General features: G+C 41.1%; 1 protein-coding gene across 1 annotated transcript in view; it reads left to right on the forward strand.

The window, feature by feature from the left end:
• LOC148214384 (autism susceptibility gene 2 protein homolog) overlaps positions 1-15164 on the forward strand; it is a 613231-nt gene that overhangs the window by 309522 nt on the left and 288545 nt on the right. The gene's annotated exons all lie outside the window — the stretch shown is intronic.

Genomic DNA, 15164 nt, shown 5'->3' on the forward strand with positions numbered 1-15164 from the left:
TGGAGATGGCTGGTGGGGTGATGGGTTTGTCCCCCCCCCCAGCATCTTACAGGTTTTTTAGGGCCAAATTATAGGAGGTTTTTAGGCCATTTTTATATATGTTTTTAACTATTTATAGATTATGTCCATGTTTGGAGAGTCCTGTGTTTTTTCTTCTTTTTTATTATTGTGAGCCGCCCAGAGTCACCCATTGGGGGAGATGGGTGGCATACAAATTTGAAAATAAATAAATAAATAAATAAATAAATAAATAAATAAAAATATTTGGGTGGGTATGGTGTGGTATCTCAGAAGCATGGAGCTATGTGTTTGGTATTTTAGCCTTGATTAGAACAGGATTTGTGAGTCTTAAGGCATGAGTGTGCCTTTATGAGTGCTGCAAATATAGCTTTTAAGGCAGAACTTTGTGGGACATAAAAAGGCAGCCAGTGAAACTACTGAAGAATAGATGGAATATAAGCAGGCTATTTTGCTCTTCCTACAAGGATCTACAACTTAAACATCTGCAACTGCTGAGTAATCATTTACCCCTTAAAGCAATGTTTTTCCAACCTGGCAACTTTAAGATGTATGGACTTCAACTCCCATAATTCCCCAGCCAGCCATGTGGGAATTCTGGCAGTTGAAATCCACACATCTTAATGTTGTTAGGAGGGGCCCCAAATCTTTGGCTCCATCCAGGGCCACCAAAGAGATTCAGTCAAGCTGTATATTATAGATCTTCATCCTACTAGGACTCTTCCAGTGACATTCTGACTCAACTGAAGTCTTTAGTGGCAGCCAACATAAAGCACATTATTTTAATCCAGCCTGAACATCACGGTGGCATGATTAAACTTCTATAGATAAAGCTACAGTTGGCAAGCCAGCTGCTGCAGTTGCTCTAGGGCAGTGTTGTCCAAACTTGGCCGCTTTAAGATGAGTGGACTTCAACTCCCAGAATTCCTCAGCCAGCAGAATTCACCCAGAATTCTGGGAGTTGAAGTCCACTCATCTTAAAGTGGCCAAGTTTGGACAACACTCCTCTAGGGAAATAAAACCTAGGTGGTTGGTGACCATGCTAGAGATGAAACCAAGCAATTTTAAGTCTAAAGCTGGGGGACACAAAATTCTAGGCCCATATGTGACTCCCCAAAACTTGAGTTGGCTTCCAGAGCATCTTCTAAAGCTGGCACCAATTTATAATTTATAGTGTGATCCTTCACTGCTTGGTGACTCATAATCTAAGTCCTATTTAATGAATGTAACTAATTTTAAATTACAGTATAAGACCCATCTATTTTAGGTTTTGTTCTTGGCATGTCTAAGATGTAGTTGTGCTAGCATTGTTTGCAATCAAATCTGCAAACAGAGTTGGTTATAGAGCAAGGTCCAGTGGATGACACCCCCTGCCAGCAGTATCTGCATGGGAGGGGTGGGTGGGTCAAAATCTGAAGTGCATACACGAAAGGGGCAGAACCTTGACCACAATGCTGCACTTGCCACGTTACAGACTTTAACACACATACACACAGACAAATACCCTGCCTCCTGATCTTTTCTTGAAGCCTCTGTGTGATTTGGAAAGAAAGAAGGCTGTGGACCTCTTCTAGAATATGTTCTAGACCCACACAGAATCCATCCTCAATTCTCTTCCACATTTCATCATTTTTTTTTTCTTGGCTGTGTGTGTAGTTTCATCACAACAGTTTCATTTGCCAACCCTTCACTGTAAAAACCTGTCTCCTCATTGCTGTTATGTAAAATCTGTTGTGCTTTTTAGTGGGGAAAATGGATTCTTGCCTCCCTTCTGAGCTCCCCCTGTTTCTTACCGCCTCTTCCTTCCCTAAGGTGGCATTCATTCCAGAGAACCAACTTCTAGCCTCAGGCAATCCTTATTGAACTTTGCTGTTGCTACTTAAGACTCAGAGTTGTTATTCTATTTAAATTAAAAGTGTCCCCCCCACGAGTTTTTCCCTTTCTTCTCTTTGCCAACTGCCTTTCCTCTTTTGCAAAATAGCTTCTGAAATCTTGGATGTTAAGCCCCACATGTATTAAATTCATTTCATGTGGGGTTTAACATCCTAACATAAGTTATGATTTAAAAAAAAAAAAAATCTGTTCTCCCATTTTTCCAATAGTCCCAACAAAGGGGAATTTGAGTTCTGAAGCCCTATAATCTGTCTGTCTGAAAGTAATAATAATTCATTCTCCTCGGGAGGTGAGGCAGTATCAAGTATAGGAACAGAGTTAGCTTTACTTTTGCCTTTTCTCCGTAATTGTTCAAGCATGGCTTTATTTCATTCTGTTTTCTTATCCATCTATGATTTTCTGAAAAGATTATATGAAAATTCATATCTTTTCCTATATGCAACCCCCCCCCCCCATGAGAGAACTTTGTCCCCAATTTGTAAATATCATTTTCCCCGGTGACCTGCAGAACAGTTTAGTTACATTTTTCTATCAGTTCTTGTTCAGTCTGATGAAAGGAAATCCAATTCAGAAGAGACAAAATTTCAATGGAATGTTACAGGTGAAAAGTGATGTTCATTCATCTATTTAGTTTTGAGGTGGTTCAGGGATTTGGGTGAACTTTTATGGTGCAGTCCTCATTCTGTCATTCTGCAACTACCCTCGCTTTCATATTTCAATGAAATCCCAAGGAGGGATTTCAGGAACCAACACTTTCCATTGCATGTTTTCAGATTGGGAAGAGAGGGCAAGCAGGGAGGTTGCAGAGTGATGCGAAGATACATACTATAATAGATATCCTCAGCATCAACAGTAGCTCTCCCAGCCACACCTGACACACCTCAGCTCACAACCACCACCGAGAGGAATTCAGTTCAAATTCTGAATATCCTGAGGATAAGATAAAAAAAGAGAACAGCTTTTGTAGAGGAAGAAAAAGAAGTGAAATTGTAAGGCAGACGTTATTGCTTTTCTCAAATGTCCACAGGGTTTGATTGAAGAAGGATGTCAAAAAAGTTCAACAGCTGGGTCATCTTGGTTGGCTAGCATATTATAGCAACAACCCCCTACCCCAAAAAAATACATTTCCCATCCCCAATCAATAATTACCCTCCTGCCACTTTTAAATGGCATGTGATTCTGCTCTACTTTCCAGAGACTACCAATCTAGGAATCCATTGCTTACTAGATTCCAGTAGAACTGTAGAAAACTTCCCAATTTTGCGGTGGTAGGTGAAGATTTGATGGCATGGATGGGACTATTGGATATTCTGCCAAGCCTCAGAGGGTTATAATCTGGTCATTTGGTCCATGATAGATTTTGGCCTCACTGAGCTAATGGAGCAGATATGGTACAGTGACAGATGGTGAACAATCAGAAGGTACATAGCCATAGCTTCAAGTCTGACACTAAACTAAATCATTAAGAAATAAATATTAAAGATCATGTCCCATCTTCTTCAGTTCTTCTCAGTTTATGGCAGAAGTACAGAACTTTTTTTCCACTTGAAGGCCATAGTTGGAGATGTACTTGGAACATGTTGCTTAAATATTATAAAAATTCCAGTGAATCAATGAAACATTGGATCCCATGTCTGCTATTTGATAATATTCCCTGTGACTACATTCAAAAATTGCAATTCATTGACAACTTTGGGGGGGGGGGGGTAGGGGGAAGGAACACCCAAAACCTGGAGGGCTACAGATAGTCTTGGGACTATGACTTATCTACTTTTGATAACGAGTCATTTCTCTGGTGGCCTAGAGTTTCCTTGCCTATCCAGGTACAGTGCAGTGGGGGACTGTGTTGGACCACAAAATGTAGGCAGTCAGGGAAGCTGCAGAGTGCTGGAGAGATAGGGGATAGAAAACAAAGCCCCCCAGAGTCATGAATGTGAGACAAATACATAAATAAATAAATGGCTGTATTGAAGCCCACTGCAACCCTGGATCGCAAGGTCTGTACCCTGGATTGAAGGAGTGTTCTCCTCTGTTATGGAATATACCTACTAGAGCAGTGTTGTCCAAACTTGGCCACTTTAAGATGAGTGGACTTCAACTCCCAGAATTCCCCAGCCAGCCCCCCCCCCCCCCCCAGCCAGTCCCAGAAGTCCACTCATCTTAAAGTGGCCAAGTTTGGACAACACTGTACTAGAGATTTGGGAGGATCTCCTAAAAAAAAATAACTCTGCTATTTTGAACTTGCGAGGGTTAATCTGAGCAACTGCAGCTTTGTACTCAATTGAAGCATTAAAAAACCAGTCCCACCATGGCAAATAAAAGTACATTAAAAAGCCATTTAGTCATGGGAATAAAAGCTAGCAAAATACATGGCACATTGGGATGGTTTATATTAGTGTCATTAACTCCTGTGTTTTGGAATAAGTCCCAGATGAAGAATTATGCTGAAAGGACAATTTAATAGCACTAATGGAGACCTTTCTTTACTGTATGTAATTCTTCTGGTCTGCGTGTGTGTGTGTGTGTGTGTGTGTGTGTTTGTATGAGCACACACACACAGACATAACAAAATTCCATGGTACGAGGAAGCCTCAGATTATGACAGGCTATGATTACAATTTAGGCAGAGCACAACTTGCAAAGACAGCTAGAGGGATTTAAATCCTTAATTTACCTACCTTGGTGACTACCTTGTTGTTTGTTGGTTTGTGTGCACATGCATGTGTGTCTAATCTTTTTCTGAGCCAAGGGTGCACACTGCCCAGTTGCTTCTAGGTATGCTTCAAGAACAATGACATTTGTCTTTCCAGATTTGGGTTTTCATCCTGCATTCTGTTTCCTACAGTGATGAGAGAGAGGAGTTTTGGGGAATCCCACGTCATGATGGAAAGAGAGCTACCTACTGTAATTTGTCACCAGATTGTGGGGAACAAAAGTGTATCCCCCTGAAATGTGAAGGGTCTGGGATAGTAAAAGTAAGGATACTGAATTTGAGAGCATCTTGATGTTGCTGAACTACAACACTGCAGTCATCTTCCAGCCTGGCTTGTGATGTAGAAAGCTAGGGATTTGTACTTCAGCAATGTGTGGAGGACCTCAAGTTCCTCATTCCTGAATTACAAGGTGCTCATTCACCCCCCCCCCAAAAAAAAGGAAAGAAAAGAAAAGGAAGAAAAGAAATGCATCGCCACAAGCAAAATCAAAGCAAAACCACACAGAAAAAAAGAAAGCATAGATCTGCATATGCCAATTTGTATGTAGAGAAGTAGATTTAGATATAATTTTGATAATTTCAATGTTTGACCACACATGAAGGCTTAAGAAAATGTTCTTGGATAAAAGACCATAACCTTATTGTCATTTGTACTGGGATCAAATGTGAATAAACATGGAACCCTTTTATCCTGGATTTGCAATTTGGTATCCTGATCTCTGGGTAATCTCACGATGGCTGTAAGGTGCAGGTTAACCACCATATTTCATTCCATAAAGGTCCAAAAAGAGGACTTTGGCCACTGCAGCTCATCCAGGGGCTTAGAGGCTTCCTGGGCTCAAAGTCTCCAGTCTCCCATCCTGCCAGAACAGCTGGCAGTAAGAAACAGCACAACCCTTTACAGCAGCGGTGTCTTCTGAATATAGTGAAAAAGGTCAAGATGGTGGTCACAGCAGTGTGATAGAAGTTCCACCTGTTTTTTATAAGTGTCACAACTTTGCAGAACTTTGATCACACCATTGTGGACACCACCTTGATTTTTTTTTTAACCACGCTCTGCAGACACCCCTGCTTCATGCCCTAGTACTTCAGTGGACCCACCAGGGTTGCCTGCACAATTCAACAAATTGTGACTTACGCTGAACACTAGCGTACCAAAGTGGATACCCTCTCCAATTTCCAATGTGCAGTGCTTAAGAACCTTAGCCAAGTCTGGCACAACCCCTAAAAGTAATTTCAGCTGGTCAAGGAGATGGAATGTTGGAGTGTGAAGCACAGTATTGCACCCCCTAACCATGATTTGGGGATTTTCTAAATTAAGCCCTGTTGATCCTGACCAGCGATCCCTTTGGATGATCTGCTCTAATCTTCTAATCTGCTATTTTTCCCCTATTAGGGTTTTTAATTTTCCATAATTTTATTGGAGTCAATATAACAACCCAGCAGTAATGACAGAACACAGCAGTAGCTTTACATCATTAAATGTCTGTGCATCCTTCTTTAGTATCACAAGCATAAGGGCATCGCAAAAACAGAGGCAATCATTATGTAGATTTTAAATTTCCATCAAAATTGGCAGACTCACCAGCTTTGCTGAAAGCAGAAAGCCTCTTGGTGTCTGGCATAAACTTAAAATTACACACTGGATTTTTAAAGTACGCCCTGAAAATCACCTTCTTTAACTGAGTTCATGTTTCAATTTGTTTGAAAAGGTAACTCTGTTTAACTACAAAATAACTTCAAGAAGCAGTTGAAACTGAAATATTTATAGCCTTCTTTACTAGATTTAAAGCAGTAAAAATCTGAGTTCTGATGCTTTTTAATGTATACTTGTTAGTAGGCGCATCTTATCACCACATTTATATATAATCAGAATCAAAAGAAAAATGACCCATAGATTTCTGTAGAATTATTTTTGAGATTAACCCAGAAGCGACACACTCACAAATGAAATTATGAAATTTGGCTCATGAAAATGACAAGTATCTGTGTACTACTGACCTGCTTACCTGCCTATCTGAATGTTGCATACAGAAAATGTACCTACGTATGTCTTCCCAAGGTGGCAAGTTCAATTCAAATTTCTCATTCAAGATTTGAAAGGAACAAGATTTGATCTGAGCTGATTCAAGAGCTGATAAAAGATTTGCCCATAGGCTATAAAGGAGAAGCATCAAAATGCCTGCAGCATCATCATTTTTTTTTTGACACCATGTAATGAAAATAGTGTGTTGTTAAAGTCTTTAGAAGACCTTAACCATGCAAAGTGTCAGCCCAATAGCTTTAAGGGTTTTGCCACAAACATTTTTTGAAAGATTCCTCTGCACAACTTTTAAGACAGAGGTAACTGGTATGAGAAAAAGAGACGGATAACAGCAGAAAGAAAAAGGATGTTTAATTTGTGGGGGAATTGAGAGAATGAAAGGGGAAAGTAAAAACACTGGAGAGCTACAGATAAACTGGATTTAAAGACTAACAAGGACTATGCTATATGTCAAAGAGCATGAGAGGTAAGTAAGGATAGGAATGAAAGGATATGGCCTTGGGGAAAGGTGAAGGATCATATAAGAAAGAACAAACCACATAAAAAAAGAGCAGAATAATAAATCCAAGTCTCTTTCTCTGTCTCTTGTTCTCCCCTTGCCCCAAGCAAACTTACCTAAGCAAATTCTAGCAGAAGGTTGAGATAAAACAAAAACAAAAACAGGATATTCCTCCTCCTCCAAGTATTCTAAGTGTGATCTATGAACTCATTGGCAGGCTACTCATGTCAATTATCAGAGATCCCACCCCCCTGAGCTTTATGGATACATGGAGAAACAGAGATTCTACCAAGCAAGAAAATCCATCCGATGTAGAAATTGCTTTTAAATCTCTCTGGAGCAATGCAAAAGTAGTGCATAAACAAAAGCATGATAGTTGTAGTTACATCAGAAAAAAACATAATGGGTACATGCATGTGTGTCTGTGTATGAATGATTTCGCTGGGAATTTACATAATACCTATGGTGTTAAGGGGAATTCGGTGCCAAACTCAATTGTCAGGGAGAAATGTGGATGTAAATGGATGTAGATTTTTATAGATTAAAAAATATATTGATATTATAGACAGATGTATTGTCTTATGGACACGGTCAGTTAAGTAGGCTGAGAGACAGTGGAGTACGCTGATGAACCTGTTGTACTAGGAGTGGAGAAACCTCAGTTCTAGTCCTCCCTGAGCCCAACTTACCTCTCAGGATTGTTGTTGTGGGGAAAAGTAGGAAGAGGGAACACTATATTTGCCTCCTTCAACTCCTAAATTAAAAATGGGATTGAAATGAATAATTTAGCTCAATCTATCTCTCCCTTGCCTGTCTAGGCAAGAATTTTACTTGATTAGGGTGGCCATATATATTTTTTTTTTTAAAAAGAGGACATGCAAAGAAAAGTGCGATAGAGAACAAAGATTAGCATAAAGTAATCTCCTCTCTACGAAGAGACATGATTTATTTATTTATTTATTTTGTTTTCCAATATTAGTGGCCTGTTCCAGTCCTATCAGACTTTGGGTAAGGCACAACATAGACTCTCCTCAGTGCTTCAGAAACTTATATAAATAACAGAAATGAACAATTTAAAAAATAGTATATCGAAGATACTGTTCACTTAAAATAAGGGTCAATCTTCTCTGGAACAATATTGCTTATATAGTAGGGGCAATCTGTACCTCCAAGGGGGAGAATTCAGTCAATTGGGGGCCACCACTGAGAAGGCCTGTTACCTGACCCAAACTTGCAAAGAGGACTACATTTCCTGAGAAGAAAATGTCGCACAGAATGCAGAAGGCTGGGAACGAGGTAATCTGCATATCTGTGCAAAGGAATGATGAAGGAACGGATGAGGTGGCAAAACCAAGGAAAAATCAAAACTCGCTTTGGGGAAAGTTGTAAGAAAGAAACACAAAATATTCGCACCGTGATTCTGCCTGGTATAAGAGAAACGCTGGCAGGCTTTCAGGATTCTGTTGTTATACCCTATTACGGTAAAGTGACATTTCTGTAATCCTTGCAGTGTCTTGTTTCCTGACCTGGCCTACCTCACAGGGTTTACAACCTATCTGGGTAGGACCAAGGAATTAGCTGCTCCTGAGCAACTCTAAGGCCCCTGTTTATTTATTTATTTATTTATTTATTTATTTATTTGATTTATTGTTAAACCTGTATGCCGCCCATCTCCCCCAGTGGGTGACTCTGGGTGGCTCACAATAACAAAAAAGGAAAAAACACCAATCCCTCCAACAATGGCTAAAATCCATGAATAATTAAAATAGAAACATACCTTAAAAATGTCCTAACCCCCCCCCCCCTGTAAATTTTAGCCCTAAAACCTTCAAGATGCTGGGGGGGGGGGGAAACAAACCCATCACCCCACCAGCCATCTCCACAGATGTGAGCCCCCCTCCGGCCCCCAGGCCTTCTGGCAGAGCCAGGATTTAACCCCTTTTCTGAAGGCCATGAGGGAGGGGGCACACCGGACCTCTGTAGGGTAGTGTAGGGGGCACTGTTTCCCCTAGTATGTTGCTTGTTGGACTATATTGCTTTTACAATGCAGGAGAGGTGCCTCATCTGAAACTGTAGGACCCCCCCCCCAAAAAAGCCATGAATGTGACCCTGAGACCTTCCAACTGACAACTGAATAAAAAGAGGGAATTAGTAAATACGTGGGAAATAATCTTGCCCATCCCAATGGAATGCAAATTAAATCAAGTTTTGTTTTTCTCCTGGTCTGACTCACTTTGTCTTGGCCCATTTATATTTTGGAGTGAGGGGACCTTTGGTTTGAAAAAAAAAAATCCTGCATTCTTTAAAAAAAAAGGATCTGAGGTGTGTGCTTTTTCACTATGCAGAGAATCAAATGTAGAATCTCCTACATGTATTCTTCTCCATGCCTCTGCTAAAACGGAAAGTCCAAAGGCCTATTTTATCTCAACATTTTCTGTGAGCATTTAAGTCATGGGCAAGCAATGTTTTTGCAGTCAGTAGCCATGCATATCTCCTCTCCCATTTTTTCATCCCTCAGAAAGCCACCGGGGATGTGTTCCTAGCACAATGACATCCCTGAAACAATTAAAGTCTGGTTGTGGGGAGAATCCTTTTTTCTTGGATATTTGGTTTCAAAGGTGAAAAACAGGATAGAATTTTGCACACAGTAAACCCAGCCATGTTTAGACTTTTAGTGAAAATGACAAGTGTGGAAAATTGCACCACTAATGATTTTGCCACTCATGAGTGGCCTTCGGGCTTCAAATTGTGCATCCCTAGTTTAGGCCAACACCTTGCTGGAATGACTTTCAAACATTATGGTAACCCCATTTAGTTTGCTCAAAAGTTGCCACATACCCTTCCATGGGGAAAAAAAGTTCAACGTCTTCTCTTGTAGTTGGCTTCGTTGCCACAGCTTCAAGTGTTGACTGATTACAACTCTGTTGCCAGTTCTTTTCGATTTCTAGGAATGCTTTTCCTTTCCTCCTTTCTTCCCAATGTTTCTTTTTGATTTATTAAGTTGGGCATGGAGAAGGGAGGAAGCGTGGCTCAATGCTGACGTGTCCCCTTTCCTCAAAAGCCTGTTGCCCCATCAGAAGTTTCAATCTGTATGAAATTGAACCGGAGGCAATTCAGCGAGGTGGAGAAGAAAAAAGAAGAGAGGAAACAGGGAAGAAATATTGTGACAGGGAAGCATTTAAGTTAGTGGAGGCAGCAGAAACTGTTTTATTGCTTTGGCTTCTGTCACCTGTGATGACCCCTGAGAGTGGAGAATATCGACCGCTTGTCACTCAAAGGCATTCAGCAGATGGCTTTGACACAGCTTGTCAGGTTTCTGATAATAGTCAGGTTAGGAGTGTTGGCAGAAGCCCAGGGGAAGGGCTACCACTGTGCCATTACGTGGCAACGTTTCAGCTCTGTGGCAGTGGGGGTAAACCCTGAGAAAAACCAAGGAGGACTTTAGGGGGGATTTTTCTCCTGACCAAGAAAAAAAAGATAGCTTCAAGAGATGAAAATGTGGATACGATTATAATTCCTTTCCTAATTTCCCAGCCCAAGGATCCTTGGACAGGCTTCTGTCAAAACTGTTGTGGATTGGTAAAGGTTCATGCTCTCTCTCCACACAAACTTGGTTGCTTCCAGGCTTAAAAGGCGGGAGAAGGTTGGTTCCCATTAAAGGATGGTTCTCATTAAAGAAGCAGGCTTATCCCAGAGAGGTTCAGCTAACAGTTGAAACTAATCTGCCCCAAATTCATCCTAGTGTTTTGCGTTATTCTTACTCTATTTGATGGAAGGTAAGTTGAGTTTGCCACCGCCCTACCCTGAGGGGTTCGGATGGGTTGTGCTGTTCTTGCACTTATTTTGTAAGAAGGTAACAAAGGGGTGTGTGCAAAAGGCCTGTTGTTCATTGCACAAGCCTCTTTCTGTGGCCGTTTTAGCTTCCCAGACTTCGATTCAATCCTAAGAGAAGCCATTGGACTGGAGTTCCTACTCAGACTGCAAAGCTGGCAGAGACATCTGCAGGATTCAGGACTTTCATCAACATGACCAAATCAGCATTGCACTGTTGTGATGCAAGCTTTGCCCTTTTTGTACATGCATACAATGGCACAATGCATCTACAAAAGGGGTGGAACTTTCTTCACAACAGTAGGACATTGCTTTTATTATTTCTGTCCCCCAACCCCTGGACATCTCTAGAAGCAGGGGTAGCCAGGGAGGAGATATCTACAAATTGACACCAGCATCACCATCCCTGTCTTCTGCATCAAGGCCATAAAATAAACAGAAAAACATGAGTGAGAGAAGTGGTTGGAGTTGGGCAGCATCAAAACTGAATGAAGGAATGAAGGAATTGTATTCAATGCACAAAGCAATTGTTTTGGGTAGTGATTGGGGAAGGCAGCAAAGAAGGTCCTAGCCCCAATTTTCTGCCTGCTCTTGTCCACTTCTTAAAGCAGCTGCTTCATAGCACCAAATTATAGAGATGATGTTGGCAGTGACAGCAGGCATGGGACTATAATATTGATGTGTGTGTACTGGCTCTCATAAGGAAAGAAAGATTTTCAGTTTTTGAAACAAACTGTGACAGCTGTTCCCACTTTGAGTTCCTGCAGTTCCCATCAAGCCTGAACACCAGTCACAAGGGCTGACAATGACGATAAGAATTCTGGTTTGATGACATCTTCAGATACAGTGATTGGTTTCGCATAACTTCTTAATCTACTTACTGAACTGATACATTTGCTGGGTTCACCCAGTACATGAAACCAGGCAACATGGATCCCAACCGAATAGATTGGGTTCACCCAACATGTACACAACCTTCACCAAAGTGAATGCTTACCAAGCTATCCTCTTTTGGCAACTAGAATGGCTCTGTCTTCATTTGAGCTAATTAAGCACGTTGTGTGAACATAACCCATGTTGGGAAGGTCTGCAGATGTGATAGAATGGTTTGGTGAAGGCCATGCTCGGGGAGGTAAGCATTGCCTTAGCCCCCAGCAGGAGCGTGGGAAGGTTAAGAAGATGAGACTGGCACCACCTTAAGGAATTTGCGGGATTTTGCTTGCTGGCTTGAGAAGTTTAGATTCAGTCTGTCAGGATTCTGTCTTGTGGTTGGAAGCTAATAAAAGCTATCGAACTAGACCTGTACTGTCTCGTGGAGATCTTTGGACTGAACCTGACAGCAAATGTTGTTCTGCAGGGTATCTGCTTATTGCTTGCATTCTAGAATTCTCCATGTTCCAAGCATCCTTATTTTCCAGGGCCACTCCCCTTTCTTGGACGCTGATTTTGGGTAAACACTAACTTTGAGGATGTGTCCCTCAGGTTTCTCTCCAAATATCTAAATCAGAATCACTTTCTTTTCCCATTTGTCCCCCAAGGCCTTGTACTTGCCCCCTAAAAAGTTACTAATTAACTTTTTTTTTTTTTGAGATGATGGAAAAGGGAAATGATTAACTACATTTGAGCTTTCAAATCCTCCATTTTAATTAATGAAACTCATTTTCAATTCAATTTCAATTAAATCAAATTAAAGGTTTCTTTTTTGGCACTTTTTGGGAGTGACCTTCCCCTCCACCACAGGCTTTTCAACCACCAAAGGTGACCCTGGTTTAAAAAAGACTGTTTATCTCATTTCAAAATGGGAAATCACAATGAATAAAATTCAGCTAGTCGTGATTAGGAATAGGAGAGAAGGTCATTTGTTTAACATTTTAATGAGCGCTCATTTAATTTTATTTCCCATAAGCTCTGCAGGAACTGAATACTATTGCGTTTCAATATTTACACATTATGATGCCTGGAAAAAAAAAACATGCTTACAATGAAGCTGTGTATTCAGCAAAGGGTATGCCAGATATGTATATACTGAGTAGTTCGTTTAAAATGATGCATCTTAGGAGCAAATATGCATGAAGATACATAGAAGTCCAGTTATAAATCAATAGCTGGTGTCAACATCTTGTTTGGAAAATGTCTGTTAGGGAAGGGTAAGCAACATCAAAACGATCTTGATTAGCCTCGAAAAGCTAAGTAGGGTTAAACGTGATTTGAACTTGAATGGGAACCCACCAGGAAATATCTGAGCTGTAAGTTAGACCAAGTAGTTGAAAAAAACAGTGGGAAGCTGTGCCATATTGCTTTCAAGAAAACAACATACGTATGTTCACACAGTCACTAGAAATGTTGAGCTGAGATCAAAGGAGATTTGTTCTCCCATAGGTCTAAGATCAGGTGGCAGTTTCTTGCCAATTTTGTCTGATCTTGAAAGCTAAGAAAGGTTGGTACATTGCTGAGAGACTTCTAGCAAGTCCCAGGGCTCTAGACTAGACTTGGAAGTGGAAAAAAAAATAAAATTGGAAGAAGCCAGTGGCAAATCCAATTCATACGATTGCCAAGAAAACTGTATAAATATGTCCACAACTGGGACATAGGAGGATTAGAAACTATGTTGTAAAGCAAAACAATTCAAAATATTGCATCATCTCCCCCTGGCTCCCCCCAGCCAATCCTTCGGCTTATTTGATGTTGGCAATGTCTCTTGATGCTAATTTTTGCAGAACTTGTCAAAGAACAGTGTTTAATTGATCACAAAGTGCCCTTTGTATGCTCTTCAATGGCTTGCTTGGTTTCAACAGTGAATTACAGCTTTAGCAATAAGTGGTTATGATTACAAATTAGCTGCTGAAATGTTTGTCCGAGTAATGTTTTGCTCAGGTGAGCCAAGGCAGAGACGTGAAATTGACAAGCTGGTTTGCGATGCATTCCATCTTGTCTGGCAAGGATCCATTCCAGTGTTTCTCCACCTCGACCACTCTAAGATGTGTGGACTTCAACTCCCAGAATTCCCCAGCCAGCATGGTGGCTGGGGAATTCTGGGAGTTGAAGTCCACACGTCTTAGCGTTCTCGAGGTGGAGAAACACCACATTAAGCAAATGAATCCTGCAGTAAGCGATTGGCAGTTAACCAAGAACAACTGGTAATTTTGGTTTTGGACAGCCCATTCCAGTCATTCAACCACTGAGTGCTAAACCAAGGCTACAGTAAAACAAGAGGAGGGAAAGTGGGGAGAATCTTTTCCCAAGCTGCCAGCCCAGGAAGCACTGAACATGCTCAGTTGCTTCCAAATTCTGCTTATAGAGAGAAAAAAAGATAACTGGGAGAATAAGAGGGTGTAATCGAACATCATAAAGGAGGTGGCTGCTGGTACAATAAACTTGAATTCCATATTGCAATATTGGGTAGCTGGTTTATTTTGTTCAAATTCAATGGCTGGGTGAGTCTACATTTTTGCCTCCATGGAGAGGTGGTAAAACAAAGTCAAAATGTTGGACATGACTATGTTATCAAAGCCTTGCCCTATTTTACATGTGTTGCACATGGAACACACATAAAAAGGCCCTGGGGCTTTGATTGTGCAGTCACGGCCACTGTCTTGACTTTTTTCATTCCCCCTGCAGACCCCCCTGTGGCATTGTCACTATTTCACTGCAGAAAGGAGGGTAAGACTTTCAGCTTCTTTATTTCCCTGGTTGTAGTGGGGATGTTGATTTTGGGGAGCTCCAAAGCTGCAAGGGAGAAGTTGAGGAGACCCTGTGCAGTCGGTTGACCATGGTTGCCCAACTCTGTTATTTTTTTGTGCCGAGGAGGAAAAAGGAAATGGCTGTTCTGCTAACATGGAAAGTAGAACTGAAAATGTAACTCAGACTCTAGATTGATGTGATCCAATCAGCCACCATAGGATAGGAATCTGCTCTGCAGGATGGAATGGGGTAGTCTTATTCCCATGGGTATCTCATATGAAGCAAGGAAAAAGGGACTAATGCTGGAGCCACATCATAGGGCAAGAACAGGCAAATTGTCCTCTAGGCCCTACTTGTCAGCCCTTTGAGGTAGTCCAGACAAGAAAGCAAAACCATGAATACTAACACTATCTTTATTGTAAAGTAACAGAATCTTGCAAGTCTGAAAGCCCTTCTCCCATCTTTTACTCTCCAGAGAACTAGGA

This window comes from Python bivittatus, unplaced genomic scaffold (genome assembly GCF_059951505.1).
Source record: "Python bivittatus isolate LINGU-HERP-01145 unplaced genomic scaffold, Pbiv_v1 ctg000690_np1212, whole genome shotgun sequence".
Classification (NCBI taxonomy): Eukaryota; Metazoa; Chordata; class Lepidosauria; order Squamata; family Pythonidae; genus Python; species Python bivittatus.